We start from the raw sequence: 15,504 nt of genomic DNA on the forward strand, positions 1-15,504 counted from the left end.
TAGAACAGGGGTCTGGGGCCTGTTAGGAACTGGGGGCACAGCAGGAGGTGGTGTTGGGTGAGTGAGTGAAGCCTCATCTGTGTTTACAACTTCTCCCCAGCGTTCTATGACTGCCTGAGCTCTGCCGCTGTCAGATCAGCAGGGGCGTTAGATTCTCACAGGAGTGCAAACACCATTGTGGACTGCACATGCCAGGGATCTAGGTTGCGCGCTCCTTATGAGAATCTAATGCCTGATGATCGGTCACTGTTTCCCATCACCCACAGATGAGACTGTCTACGAAAACAAGTTCGGGGCTCCCACTGATTCTACGTTACGGTGAGTTGTATAATTATTTCATTATAATAACAATGTAATAATAATAGAAATAAAGAGCACAATAAATATAATGAGCTTGAATGAGCCTGAAACCATACACTGCTGCTCCTGCCCCCTGGTCCGTGGAAAAATTGTCTTCCATGAAACCAGTCCCTGGTGCTGCCCTGGAGTTTACATACTGCACAGCTTTCTGATGAAACACAAACTTCTCTCTATATGAGAGATGGCTGAGGCTGAGAAATTCGAAAGAAGAACAGGTCAGTGGAACTTCTTGTTTTTTTGTTTGTTTGTTTTTCGGTTTTTTTTTTTGAGACAGAGTCTCGCTCTGTTGCCCAGGCTGGAGTGCAGTGGTGAGATCTCGGCTTACTGCAACCTCCACCTCCTGTGTTCAAGTGATTCTCCTGCCTCAGCCTCCCCAGTAGCTGGGACTACAGGGGTGTGCCACCATGCCTGGCTAATTTTTTTATATTTTTAGTAGAGACGGGGGTTTCACCACGTTGGCCAGGATGGTCTCGATCTCCTGACCTTGTGATCCACCCGCCTTGGCCTCCCAAAGTGCCGGGATTACAGGCGTGAGCCACTGCACCTAGCCTTTTTTTTTTTTTTTTTTTTTTTTTGAGATGGTCTCACTTTGTTGCCCAGGCTGGAGTGGAGTGTGGCATGATCATGGTTCACTGCAGCCTCAAACTCCTGGCTTCAAACGAGCCTCCCACCATAGCCTCCCAATAGCTGGGACGATAGCCATGAGCCACCCTGCCTGGCCAGGTCAGTAGAACTTCTGACAGAAAAGGGGCTTCAGGAGCAGTTTGTAGACCAAGAACAAGAGCCCTCATATTTCTGAGATATGCTAGAGCTTCCACTGTTAAACTGTTACCTATACTTGGGTTTCCTGCTGAATTTCGCAATGAACCTCTTCGATGTGAGAGATCTCAGGGTTTGCATCAGGGACAGCCAGGAAGGGAGGAGGCACAAAGCAAGGCTGGATCCCAGAGACTCTGTGGGCAGGAAGCCACTCGGCTTTTGAGATGAAGGCAAAGCCACAAGGGAGGGCCCCCCTAGAGCGGGAGCAGCCTTTGATATTCTCCAGGCCAGGGAGGCCCTGAGGGCTGGGCCTGCAGGGAGGGCTTTACATTCCAGAACTGAACCAGAAAAGACAAGGTTACCTCAAAGGAGTCCCAGGAATTCCCTAAAGAAGGACTCTGTGAGGGAATTCCTGCTGGGTGGGGGCATCCTAGAGCCCTTATGAACAAGGGTGTGGAGAGCTCTGCCCGCGGTCTCTGCCTTGGCACTCCCAAAGCTGAGTGGGGAGAAGAACCCACTTCAGTACCCACTGAACTGAAGAGAGTTTCAAAAAGTTACAGCCTGGCTGGTGCTGCCAAACCCTGCCTCTCCCTTCATCCAGACTGGTCCTGGGATGCTCAGTAGAAATTATAAATTGCCAAAAGTTTGGAAACATGGAAACATTCTCACTTCTACCACCAGATGGCGGCCATCATCCCTCATTGTTAAACCAGACAAGAAGCGCTTAGACCCGCATGTCACACCCATTAGGATAGCCACTAAACACACACACACACACACACACACACACAGAGAATCTGCTTGTGCACTCTTGGTGGGCATGTAAGATGGCACAACTGCTATGGAAAACAGCATGGAAGTTCCTCAAAAATTAAATTTCCGTGTGACCCAGCAGCAATTCCACTTCTGGGTCCTTACTCCAAAGAATTGAAAACAGGAGCTCAGAGAGAGATTTGTACATCCATGTTCATAGCAGTGTTATTCACAATAGCCAAAATGTGGAAGCATCCCAAGTATCCACCAATGAATGAATGGAGACACAAAATGTGCCTGTAGAAATACAATGGAGGCTGGGCGTGGTGGCTCACACCTGTAATCCCAGCACTTTGGGAGGCTGAGGCAGGTGCATCACCTGAGGTCAGGAGTTCGAGATCAGCCTGGCCAACATGGTGAAACCTTTTCTCTACTAAAAATACAAAAATTAGCCAGACGTGGTGGCGGGCGCCTGTAATTCCAGCTACTCGGGAGGCTGAGGCAGGAGAATCGCTTGAACCCAGGAGGCAGAGCTTGCAGTGAGCTGAGATTGTGCCAATGCACTCCAGCCTGGGCAACAGAGTGAGACTCCGTCTCAATTAAAAAAAAAAAAAAGAAAAGAAATACAGTGGAATATTATTTAGCCTTAATAAGAGAGGAAATTCTGATACATGCTACACCAGGAATGAATCTTCAGGACGCTATGCTAAAGTGAAGCAAGCCAGACATAAAAAATAAACATTGTGGCTGAGCATGGTGGCTCATGCCTGTAATCCCAGCACTTTGGGAGGCCGAGGCAGGCAGATCACTTGAGGTCAGGAATTTGAGCCGAGCCTGGTAAAAACATGGTGAAACCCCGTCTCTACTAAAAATACAAAAAATACTTAGCCAGGCATGGTGGCGCATGCCTGTAATCCTAGCTACTCAGGAGTCTGAGGCAGGAGAATCACTTGAACCCGGGAGGCAGAGGTTGCAGTGAGCCAAAATCGTGCCACTGCACTCCAGCCTAGGTGACAGAGCGAGACTCTGCTTTTAAAAAAATAAAAATAGGCCGGGCGCGGTGGCTCAAGCCTGTAATCCCAGCACTTTGGGAGGCCGAGACGGGCGGATCACGAGGTCGGGAGATCGAGACCATCCTGGCTAACATGGTGAAACCCCGTCTCTACTAAAAAATACAAAAAAACTAGCCGGGCGAGGTGGCGGGCGCCTGTAGTCCCAGCTACTGGGGAGGCTGAGGCAGGAGAATGGCGGGAACCCGGGAGGCGGAGCTTGCAGTGAGCTGAGATCCGGCCACTGCACTCCAGCCTGGGCGGCAGAGCCAGACTCCGTCTCAAAAAAAAAAATAAATAAAATAAAAAAAAATAAAAAATAAAAATAAAAATAAGGGCCGGGCGCGGTGGCTCACGCCTGTAATCCCAGCACTTTGGGAGGCCGAGGCGGGCGGATCACTAGGTCAGGAGATCGAGACCACGGTGAAACCCCGTCTCTACTAAAAATACAAAAAATTAGCCGGGCGCGGTGGCGGGCGCCTGTAGTCCCAGCTACTCAGGAGGCTGAGGCAGGAGAATGGCGTAAACCCAGGAGGCGGAGCTTGCAGTGAGCTGAGATCCGGCCACTGCACTCCAGCCTGGGTGACAGAGCGAGACTCCGTCTCAAAAAAAATAAAAATAAAAAAAATAAAAATAAAAATTGTATGATTCCACTTATATTGAGGTACCTAAAATTGGCAAATTCATACAAAGAGAAAGTAGAATGGTGGTTGCCAGGTGCTGGAGGAAGGAGAAAAAAATTCGTTGGTAAAACTGGAATCATATTTCACACATCAAAACCAATTCCAGATTTTAGTTAAAATTTAAATGCAAAAAAATAAAACAAATATTCTTAAATATTCATGTCATGAATAGTAAATATAATTTGTCTTCTTTATGATTTTCTTTTTTCATTTTCTTTCTTTCTTTCTTTCTTCTTCTCTTTTTTTTTTTGAGAGAGTTTCGCTTTTGTTGCCCAGGCTGGAGTGCAATGGCATGATCTTAGCTGACTGCAACCTCCGCCTCCCGGGTTCAAGTGATTCTCCTGCCTCAGCCTCCAGAGTGGCTGGGATTACAGGCATGCGCCACCACACCCAGCTAATTTTGTATTTTTAGTAGAGACGGGGTTTCTCCATGTTGGTCAGGCTGGTCTCGAACTCCCAACTTCAGGTGATCCACCCAGGCTACTTACAACCAGCAATAAAGAGAAGATATGAAAGCAGCCAGAGAAAAAACAAACATAAAAATGACAGCAATCTTCTTGTTCAGAGTTAATGTGATGCAGAAGATACTAAAGTAACATTTAAAAAGTACTAAAAGGGCTGGATGCGGTGGCTGACGCCTCCCGAGTAGCTAGGATTACAGACGTGTGCCACCACACCCGGCTAATTTTTTGTATTTTTAGTAGAGATGGGGTTTCACTGTGTTAGCCAGGATGGTCTCGATCTCCTGATCTCGTGATCTGCCTGCCTCAGCCTCCCACAATGCTGGGATTACAGGCATGAGCCACTGCGCCTGGCCATGGTCATTTGATTTTCAACAAAGGTGCAAAGGCAATTCACTGGAGAAAGGATAGTTTTCAATTCTTTAAATAGGTAATTGGAACAGAATAGAGTCAATGTAGCAGTAAATTGTAGGCTGGGCGAGGTAAAATAGTCCTACACGTACATGGTCAATTGATTTTCAACAAAGGTGCAAAGGCAATTCAGTGGAGAAAGAATAATCTTTTTGGCTGGGCACGGTGGCTCACACCTGTAATCCTGGCACATTGGGAGGCCGAGGCGGGCGGATCACGAGGTCAGGAGTTCGAGAACAGCGTGGCCAACGTGGTGAAACCCCATCTCTACTAAAAATACAAAAAAATTAGCTGGGCATGGTGGCAGGCACCTGTAGTCCCAGCTACTTGGGAGGCTGAGGCAGGAGAATAACTTGAACCCAGGAGGCGGAGGTTGCAGTGAGCTGAGATCGTACCACTGCACATTAGCTGGGGCAATAGTGCGAGACTCTGTCTCAAAAAAAAAAAAAAAAAAAAGAATAGTCTTTTCAACAAATAATGGGCCGGGTGCGGTGGCTCCAGCCTGTAATCCCAGCACTTTGGGAGGCCGAGACAGGCGGATCACAAGGTCAGGAGATCGAGACCATCCTGGCTAACATGGTGAAACCCCGTCTCTACTAAAAAGTACAAAAAACTAGCCGGGCGAGGTGGCGGGCACCTGTAGTCCCAGCTACTCGGGAGGCTGAGGCAGGAGAATGACGTAAACTCGGGAGGCGGAGCTTGCAGTGAGCCGAGATTGCGCCACTGCACTCCAGCCTGGGCGACAGAGCAAGACTCCATCTCAAAAAAAAAAAAAAAAAATGTTGAAACCATAGGACATCCATATGCAAGACACAAATAAAAATAAACAAAAACCATAGAACCAAATGCCAAATGTGAAACTTAAAACTATAAAACTTATAGAAGGAAACACAGGACAAAATCTTCATGACCTTAAGTTTGGCAAGGATTCCTTAGATACTATATCAAAAGCACTATTTATAAAGGAAAAAAATCAATTGAGCTTCATCAAAAGTAGAAATTTCTCTTCAAAAGACACTGTTAAGAGGATAAAAAGACAAGCCACAGACTGGGAGGTAACGTTGCAAATCATATATCTGATAAGGATTTGGGTCCAGAATTTATAAAGGACTCTCAAAATGCAATGATAAGAAAAACAATCTATATAAAAGTGAGGGCCGGGCGCGGTGGCTCATGCCTGTAATTCCAGCACTTCGGGATGCAGAGGCGGGTGGATCACCTGAGATCATCAGTTTGAGACCAGCCTGGCCAACATGGTGAAACCCTGTCTCTACTAAAAATACAAAAAATTAGCCAGGTGTGGTGGCACACATCTGTAATCCCTGCTACTCGGGAGGCTGAGGCAGGAGAATCGCTTGCGTTTGGGAGGTGGAGGTTGCAGTGAGTTGAGATCACACCACTGCACTCCAGCCCGAGTGACAAAGTGAAACTCGGTCTCAAAAAGAAAGAAAGAAAGAAAGAAAGAAAGAAAGAAAGAAAGAAAGAAAGCACCAAAAGCTGCAAACTAAATCCACAGTGACAGAAAGCAGGTCAGCAGTTGTTGCAGGAGGTCGGGGGTAAGGGTCTGGGGGGAACTGGGAAGATGGGATTACAAACGCACAGGAGAAAACTTTTGGGGTGAAGGGTGTGTTCCTTACTGTGATTGTGGTGATGATTCTATGGATATATACAGAGGTTGGTTAACACTTTATAAATTGTACACGTTAAATGTGTGCAGCTTATTTCATGCCAGTCATAACTCAATAAAGCTGTCAAAAAAAAAAAAAAAAGGTGAATCTGGGATTGGGATGGGTGTCAGTCAGAACATGGAGAACTCAGAAGCCAGACGGAGGGGTGTAGATGATCCCCGGTGATGGGCCAGCACCCCAGCGTTTCAGACAGGAGTGGGTTGTGGGAAACCAATACTGTCAGCAGGATCTGGAATGGATTGGAGGCCAAAGCAAGGAATGGGGGCAGGAGCTCCTTGCAATGGACCCACTATAGTAGTGGGGGTGGATTCTAGAAATAAAAGAAGGGGGTCTTTGGGAAATGAAGGCGAGGTTAGATATAGAAAAGGAGGGAGAAGCAACTGGATCCATGACAATTTAGGGCCCGTTCCCCAGCTCCCAAAGCAGTCACTTGATAAACCAAATCTAGGGCAGAGAAGGCTCTTGGAAGCTTGAAAACAAATTCCTGCTATGTCTGCTTCTTTCTGGTTTCTCCCCTGTGTACGGGGTCCTGTGACCATAGCTCTTTCTGCTGACCGCAGCTAGGCGCTGCTGCCTATGGAAGAGAACCACCCACTCAGCCCCGCTCACTCAGCAAAGGGGCCTGTGCTCCTGCTCCTGCACCCGACTGGCCTTCAGGACTGCAAGAGGCCCCCAGGGGCCAGCTCTTCCTGCTGCTCTCAGGGGCACCACTATTACCCTGTCCAAGCCAAGAACTGTTTTATCTCTCAAGTCAAGTTCCTCCTTTGGTCTGCTTTCTATCTCTCTAGGTGTAATATAAGTCATGAATATTCATTCTGCCAAACAGCCTGGAGTCAGTGCCTGACTTTACTGCTCACTTCCTCTCTACCTTGGTCCTACCTCAGTTTACTCCCAAAATGCTCCACCTACCACTATGCCCTGATTAACAGATGACCCCATCAGGTGACAGGAATCTAAATATAACTGTGGCTGGGCGGCTGACTTCCTGCGTGTGCTCAAGGCAAGAGATTAGGAATTGTGCCTTCACCAAGCCTGTAGATCCAGATCCTAGCTGCCTGAGACAGCCCTCAGGGTACAAGCTTGCAATCTGATGACAGAGAGAAGGGGAAGGGAGGAGAGGGGTGCCTGGTAGGAGACAGCTTGGTCCAGAGAAAGGTGGGTGCCAAACCCAAGGCCAGAGGCAAAGTTTAGAGCCTTGAAGAATGACTAACACCACTAAGTGATGGGTTCCTGTGAACTTTATCCTACCTAGCGAGGAATCTGCCAGCCTTTGATTGACACCGTAATAGTAAACTGGTGCCTGAAGACCATACCCAAGCCAACTGTTTCATTCTTTCATCCATTTATTTATTCACCCAGCAAATATTCATTGAAACCCTGGTGGCTCCAGCCTGACCAACACGGTGAAATCCCGTCTCTACTAAAAATACAAAAATTAGCCAGGCGTGGTGGTGCACCCCTGTAATCCCAGCTGCTCGGGAGGCTGAGGCAGGAGAATCACTTGAACCCGGGAGGTGGATGTTGCAGTGAGCCGACATCGTGCCACTGCACTGCAGCCTGGGCGACAGAGTCAGACTCCATTGGGAAAAAAAAAAAAAAAAAAAAAGAAAGGAAAGAAAGGAAAGAAAGGAAAGAAAGGAAGAAAGGAAGAAAGGAAGAAAGAAAGAAAGAAAGAAAGAAAGAAAGAAAGAAAGAAAGAAAGAAAGAAAGAAAGAAAGAAAGAAAGAAAGAAAGAAAGAAAGAAAAAAAGAAAAGAAAGAAAGAAAAACCCTGGTAGCAGACCTACACCCTGCCTTCAAGGAGTGGACACCAAAAAATAAAACTAATTATGAACAAGATGAAAAGGGCTCCAAAGGGGTCTTCAGCCCAGATCTGGGAGAGGTTGGGTCAGGGAAGGTTTGTTAGAAGAGATTCCATTCAGACTCGAGTCCTAGAGGGTTAGTAGGAATAAGCTGAGAGAGGTGTGCCGAGGTCGGACAGATGGGCTGGAAAGATCCTGAAGGAGCACTAAGTAGTCTGGATATTGGGCACTTAGGGTGAAATGGCATTGGGGGCTGGGATGAGGTGAGGCAAGGCTGGGCGTATTGGCAAGTTCCTGATCTTGAAGGCCTTCATTCACTCACTCACTCACCGAACAAATATTTATTTATTTATTTATTGAGATAAAGTCTTGCCCTGTCGCCCAGGCTGGAGTGCAATGACACAATCTCAGCTCACTGCAACCTCCGCCTCCTGGGATCAAACGATTCTCCTGCCTCGGCCTCCCGAGTAACTGGGTTTACAGGCGCCCACCACCACGCCCAGGTAATTTTTGTATTTTTAGTAGAAATGGGGTTTCACCATGTTGGCCAGGCTGGTCTCGAACTCCTGACCTCAGGTGATCCGCCCACCTTAGCCTCCCAAAGTGCTGGGATTACAGGCATGAGCCACTGCGCCAGGCCTGAACAAATATTTATTAAAGACCTACTCTGGGTCAGACATTGTGCTAGGGGATCAAGAATAGTTTTGGCACTTTGGGAGGCCAAGGTGGGAGGATTGCTTGAGCCCAGGATTTTGAGACCTTGTCTCTATTTTTTTTTTTTTTTAATTAACTGAGTGTGGTGGCATGCACCTGTAGTCCCAGCTGCCCAGGAGGCTAAGTTGGGAGGATCACTTGAGCCCAGGAGTTGGAGGCTGCAGTGAACTATGATCAAGTTGCTGCACTCCAGCCTGGGCAACAGAGTGAGACCCTATCTCAAAAAAAAAAAAAAAAATTTAAAAATAGTCCTGGATTCATTAAGAAATTTGCAGTCATTGGAATGAAATCTTGAGTTAGGTGATTTTACCACTAGCAACAAAACATTTTTGAGCCCACGCTACCAACTGCTCCAATTATTTGTTTACAATTATTCATACCATTATTATTAATTTTCTCAGGACTGACTATACACTGAAGGTGGAAGGCATAATTAGTGATAAGGGATCTAAAAATGTATTTCAAACACTCTTTTTGATAATTTCTCTCACTCCTTCTTGCTCATTTGCCAGATTTTTGGCAGATCTGATGAGATCATGTTTTTACCTACAATGTGGCTGATGAAGGACTTATGAAGAGAAGCAGCATCAGGTCTGCCATTTCCTTTTTTGTGGCTTGTGCTGGCTTTATTAGTTTATATTCAATCTGTCTTTGCAAGCCACATGTCCAGTTTTTGAGGGCTGGGTTAGTGATAATATAATATAATCAGAAAAGCTCGGCCAGGGACGGTGGCTCATGCCTGTAATCCCAGCACTTTGGGAGGCCGAGGCAGGTAGATCACGAGGTCAGGAGATCAAGAGCAGCCTGGCTAACATGGTGAAATCCCATCTCCACTAAAAATACAAAAAATTAGCACAGGCCCGGCGCGGTGGCTCATGCCTGTAATCCCAGCACTTTGAGAGGCTGAGGCAGGTGGATCACAAGGTCAGGAGATCAAGACCATCCTGGCTAACACGGTGAAAACCCATCTCTACTAAAAATACAAAAAATTAGCCGGGCATGGTGGTGGGCTCCTGTAGTCCCAGCTACTCAGGAGGTTGAGGCAGGAGAATGGCGTGAACCTGGCAGGCAGAGGTTGCAGTGAGCTGAGATCGCACCACTGCACTCCAGCCTGGGAGACAGAGCGAGACTCTGTCTCAGGAAAAAAAAAAAAAAAAAAAAAAAGGCCGGGTGCCGTGGCTCACACCTGTAATCCCAGCACTTTAGGAGGCTGAGGCGGGCAGATCACAAGGTCAGGAGATCGAGACCATCCTGACTAACACAGTGAAACCCCATCTCCACTAAAAATACAAAAAATTAGCTGCGCATGGTGGCACAAGCCTGTAGTTCCAGCTACTCGGGAGACTGAGGCAGGAGAATGGCCTGAACCTGGGAGGCGGAGCTTGAAGTGAGCCGAGATCACGCCACTGCACTCCAGCCTGGGCGACAGAGCGAGAGTCCATCTTAAAAAAAAAAAACAAAAAAAAACCAAAAAGCTGTTTAGCTGAATGCATTTAACCTGCAGTGCATCACAGTATGGTGAAGGCAATGACTCCACTTGCTGTTGTGTTCCCTATCTGCAGGCGGGCCTTCCCTCTTCCATCAGACACTATGCACCTGGCCCTACACGAGGTGATCTGAGCTACACACCAGGATGTCAGTGCCAATCTGCAAAATATATATCAGCCTGATTTGATGTATGTCAGTCTTGCTACATTTAATACAAAATCACATGCTACTGGGTCATTTTGTGGATTTCTGGAAATAGAGCCCAGGGCCATAGCAGCTGCTGTCTCTTATATCAGAGGTGGAGAAAGCTCTGATGTAGCCTATAGCAGGTATTGAATATGAGAGCCTTGATTTTCCTGCCTAATGGCCTCCAATGGCCTCTCATTGCGTCAGAAAAAAATCCACATCCTGGCCGGCACAGTGGCTCACGCCTGTAATCCCAGCACTTTTGGAGGCCGAGGCGGGTGGATCACCTGAGGTCAGGAGTTCGAGACCAGCCAGGCCAACATGGTGAAACCCTGTCTCTACTAAAAATACAAAAATTAGCCAAGCACGGTGGCATGCTCCTGTAATCCCAGCTACTCAAGAGGCTGAGGCAGGAGAATCGCTTGAACCCGGGAGGCAGAGGTTGCAGTGAGCCAAGATAGTGCCTCTGCATTCCAGCCTGGGCAACAGAGTGAGACTTCATTGAAAAAAAAGAAAAAAAAAAAAAAGCTTGTGGTTTTTTCAAAGCTCAATTAACAACTTTTTCTTAACTAATTTATTACCGAATTTAATTGAAGGTCTGTCCTCATTGGCTAAGTGATTTGCAATATGTAAACATGGAAAAATTTCATTACCGCCTTGTAGGAACTTAAATTAGAAGAAAACCAAACTCACAGAATGCAGCGGCAGCAGCAGCAGCAGAATATTCTGAAAAAGGGTTGGACTTGCTGCCACAAAATTCTGATTTTAGACTTGGCAGTCACTCATTCAATGCGTCCAGCCTTCAGCTTTTGGAGGCTGCATTCTTCATTTGCAAAATGGTGACTACCAAAAAAAGAAAACCAAAACACAGCAAACAAAAAAACCCCACTAATGATGAGGTCTGAAAAACAAAGATGGGATCCCTGAGAGTGAAGGGAAGAATAATGAGCCAAGGTAAATAAAATGAGAGGTTAGACTAATGTATACACTTGAGATTCCACCTGCTTTACTCTCTCCTGTAGTCCACAACTATATGCTGGAGAATGGATTTACACTGGTCACTGAAGGAAAAGCCTAGTTGCATGACGGAAAGGAAAACCACAATAATCTCACCTCTACAATTCAATAATGATCTTAAGGTACTATCATACGCAATGAGACAAGAAAAACAAACAAGAGGTAAGTTTGCTAGAAATGTAGACTCAAAATTATAAGACTCAAAACTTTAATCCAACCCTGGTTTAAAACAGCAACAGCAACTGTTGGTCACAAAAATATTTGATGAGAAGCCTAGAGAGGATACATATTTTTGCCAAAATTATTTGAGAATGCAAATGTTGTTCTGGTTGTTATCATGTTGGCAAGAGAAGGAAGAAAAGGTTAGGCCAGGCACGGTGGCTCATGCTTATAATTTCAGCACTTCGGGAAGCCAAGATGGATGGATCACTTGAGCCCAGGAGTTCAAGACCAGCCTGGGCAACGTGGTGAAATGCTGCCTATATATAAAATGTAAAAATTAGCTGGACATGGTGGCATGCACCTGTTATTCAGTATGCTGAGGTGGAAGGATATATTGAGCCCTGCAGGCTGCAGTGAGCCATAATTGTGCCACTGTACTCCAGCCTGAGCGACAGAACAAGACCCTGTCTCAAAAAGAAAGAAAAAGAAAAGGTTAGCACTGTTGGGGATTAGCCAGGTATCACCAAAGATCTAATTTATATTTAAACTATACTTGCTTGCTTCTTTGTCACTGCAATGACAGTTCCTTTCAGCGTGTTTATTGGCCTTCAGGGAGAAGGAAATAAAGAGGCTCCAAGAGATATTAATCTGTTAGAGTACAAGAGGTTTTTTGTTTTTGTTTAATCTCACAGGAATGCAAGCTTTAGCCACAAGTTTGGGAATCATACAACTTGTAAAATATATTTATTATGGCAAATCGTATTTGCTCATTGAGGACCCAAACTATGCTTGGAAAAAATTGAACTTGCCCGCTCAACTTGTAAATTAACTCAGTGGTTTTATGATAATTCATGTATCATTTTATAAGGAGGTATTTACATTGCATAGACATTGATGGGCTCAGTGAATTGCTGGGATAGCTGGAGAACCAGATTTGAGGTTATGTAGGAAAAACCACAACCAAAATTATGACGTAGAACTGGTCTGGTGAGGACATCTCTGCTACATTCCAGAGGGGTAGGTGCTGGAATGATGCTGCTGATGGCACTGGGAACTGGAGGACACCACTGGCACTGTTGCCACTACTGCCACCATCTCTACCACTGCCAGTGGAGGCGTTCCACAGCTCCTGTTTATTCCTGAGCTCCAAATGCAAAATTTAAGATAGTGCATCTGATTACATACACCCAGGTCATATGCTCAGTCCTAGCTGCAAAGAAGGCTGGGAAAGTAGGTATCTGGCAGTTTCAGCATTGATGTTGGGAAGACAGTTATGCCATTCACCAGGCCTGTAGGATGAGGAAAGGGGTTCCAATGGGCAGATCACAAGGTCAGGAGTTCGAGAACATCCTGACCAACATGGTAAAACCCCGTCTCTACTAAAAATACAAAAATTAGCTGGGCATGGTGGTATGCACCTGTAATCCCAGCTACTCAGGAGGCTGAGGCAGGAGAATTGCTTGAACCCGGGAGACGGAGGTTGCAGGGAGCCGAGATCATGCCACCGCATTCCAGCCTGGGTGACAGAGTAAGACTCTGTCTAAAAAAAAAAGAAAAGAAAAGAAAAAGAAAGGAGTTCTGAGTGTGAGCAGCCAGTAAGAATAATACAAGTCTAATATATATATGGTTAAGCCCAACTATTCTCTTACCCTGCACCTGTGCCCAAACGAGTGAATGTTGTAAGCAAAATCACTTCATCATGCAGATGAAATCAGTTTTAATTTATGACCTCAAGTCTCAAATGAACTTGCAACACAGCCAGACGATTCTATTTCTATCCACTTTCTAATAAACTCATTTTTCTACTTTCTGAGACACTATTTCATATGACTCCCCCCACAAATCTCCAACAGCTCCTCATTTCAATGGAGTCTTTGTTAGTGATCCCTAGAGAAAACAGATGCAATCAGAGGAGGTCTATTGATCTTCTCTTTCTGCAAATGCAACCTTTCCACTAGTGCTCTGAATCCCATCCCCTCTCACCAACTCAGAGTCTGCTCCTGTAATCTTCCCCCCCTTTTTTTTTTTTTTTTGAGACAGAGTCTTACTCTGTCACCCAGGCTGGAGTGCAATGGCACAATCTCGGCTTATTGCAACCTCTGTCTCCTGGGTTCAAGTGATTCTTGCCCCTCAGCCTCCTGAGTACCTGGGATTACAGGTGCGTGCCACCACGCCTGGCTAATTTTTGTATTTTTACTTGAGATGGGGTTTCGCTATGTTGGCCAGGCTGGTCTTGAACTCCTGACCTCATGATCTGCCCACCTCGGCTTCCCAAAGTGCTGGGATTACAGGCATGAGCCACCGCGTCCAGCTAGTCTTTCCTCTTTCATACTCCAGTGGATCATTCCCATTGGTATAGAAACGTATCTTAGCTGTGTGCAGTCGTTCACGCCTGTAATCTCAGTACTTTGACAGGCCAAGTCAGGAGGATCACTTAAGCCCAGGAGTTCGAGACCAGCTTCGCCAATGTGGTGAAACCCTGTCTCTACAAAAACTACAAATATTAGCTGGTGTGGTGGTGCGTGTTTGTAGTCCCAGCTACTTGGGAGGCTGAGGTGGGAGGATCATTTGAGTCCAGGAGTTCAAGGCTGCAGTGAGCCATGATCGTGCCACTGCACTGTGGGCAACAGAGTGAGATCCTGTCTCAAAAAAAACAAAAAAACCAAACAACAACAAAAAGATGTTTTAATATCACTCATCTCCAAAGACATAAACACAACAAAACAAAAACCTGCTTCAAGCCCATGTCCTCTTTCAACTCTTGACTCTGTTCTCTTTCCAAATCAACCTCATCATTACAGTGGCCTATTCTTGTACTCATTCTTCCTCATCTGCAACTTTTTCTCAAGCCACTTCAATTGGGCTCTTGTTCTCACTATTTAATCAAGGTCATTAATGACCTGTACATCTTGCCAAACCCAATGTTTGCTTGTTTAATTTTTCTGTTGGCATCTTATTGAGCTTCTTAGCAGCATTCGAAGCAGTTGAAAACTTTGTCCTTCATGAAATACATTCTGTTTGAGCTTCCATGGTTTCAAACCTCCCTGGCTTTTCCCCTTGTCCATCTACTTGGCTTCCCAGGACTCTGTCCTTAGCAGCCTTCTCTCCTCTATCTACAGTCACTCCTTAAGTGATTTCCAGCCCCTTTGCTTAATTTACTTTTTCCATGAATTTTATTATATTTCACCTTTATCATATTTCTCTTATTTTGAAAAATCTCAAACTTACCAAAAAGTAGGAAGAATAATAACTACGAACACCCATATACTCTTCAATAAAATTCACAAATTGTTAATTTGCCAACATTTGTGCACATCCTCTCTTTCTTCCATTTTTCCTCACCTCTCCCCCTTGTCCCACAGAGTTTACTTTTTGCTGAAACATTTGAAATCAAGTTAGTGGGGTTTTTTTTGTTTTTTTGAGACAGAGTCTCGCCCACTTCAGCGTCCCAAAGTGCTGGGATTACAGGTGCGAGCCACCATGTCCTGCCTGAAGACACTTATAGCTGTCACAGCTGGAAAGGTGTTACTGGCATCCAGTGGGCATGAGCCAGGGATACTGCTAAACATCCTGCAAAGCACAGGACAGTTCCCAAAACAAAGAATGACTCAGCCCAAATGTCAGTAGCGCTGAGGTTGAGAAACCCTAGTCCAGATTTATTTGATTGTTTGTTCATGATTAGGTTCAGGTTCAACGTTTTTGGTTGAGAAAGCTACTCAAATGGTATTATGGCCTGTAATTCCAGCACTCTGAAAGGCCCAGGTAGGCGGATCACTTGAGGTCAGGAGTTTGAGACCAGCCTGGCCAACATGGTGAAACACTGTCTCTACTAAAAATACAAAAATTAGTCAGGCATAGTGGCACATGTATGTCATTCCAGTTACTCAGGAGGTTGAGGCACGAGAATCATTTGAACCCAGAAGGCGGAGGTTGAAGTGAGTGGAGACTGTGCCACTGCACTCCAGCCTGGGT

General features: G+C 45.8%; 1 long non-coding RNA gene across 1 annotated transcript; it reads left to right on the forward strand.

Annotated features, from left to right (window-relative positions):
• Nucleotides 1-263: 263 nt before the first annotated feature.
• On the forward strand, nucleotides 264-12,926 carry LOC135967920 (uncharacterized). The gene is made up of 2 exons (XR_010582232.2): nucleotides 264-318; nucleotides 11,376-12,926. It is a non-coding gene; the product is annotated as an uncharacterized lncRNA (long non-coding RNA).
• The last annotated feature ends 2,578 nt before the right edge of the window (nucleotides 12,927-15,504 follow it).

This window comes from Macaca fascicularis, chromosome 16, assembly GCF_037993035.2.
Source record: "Macaca fascicularis isolate 582-1 chromosome 16, T2T-MFA8v1.1".
In the NCBI taxonomy this organism is placed as follows: domain Eukaryota; kingdom Metazoa; phylum Chordata; class Mammalia; order Primates; family Cercopithecidae; genus Macaca; species Macaca fascicularis.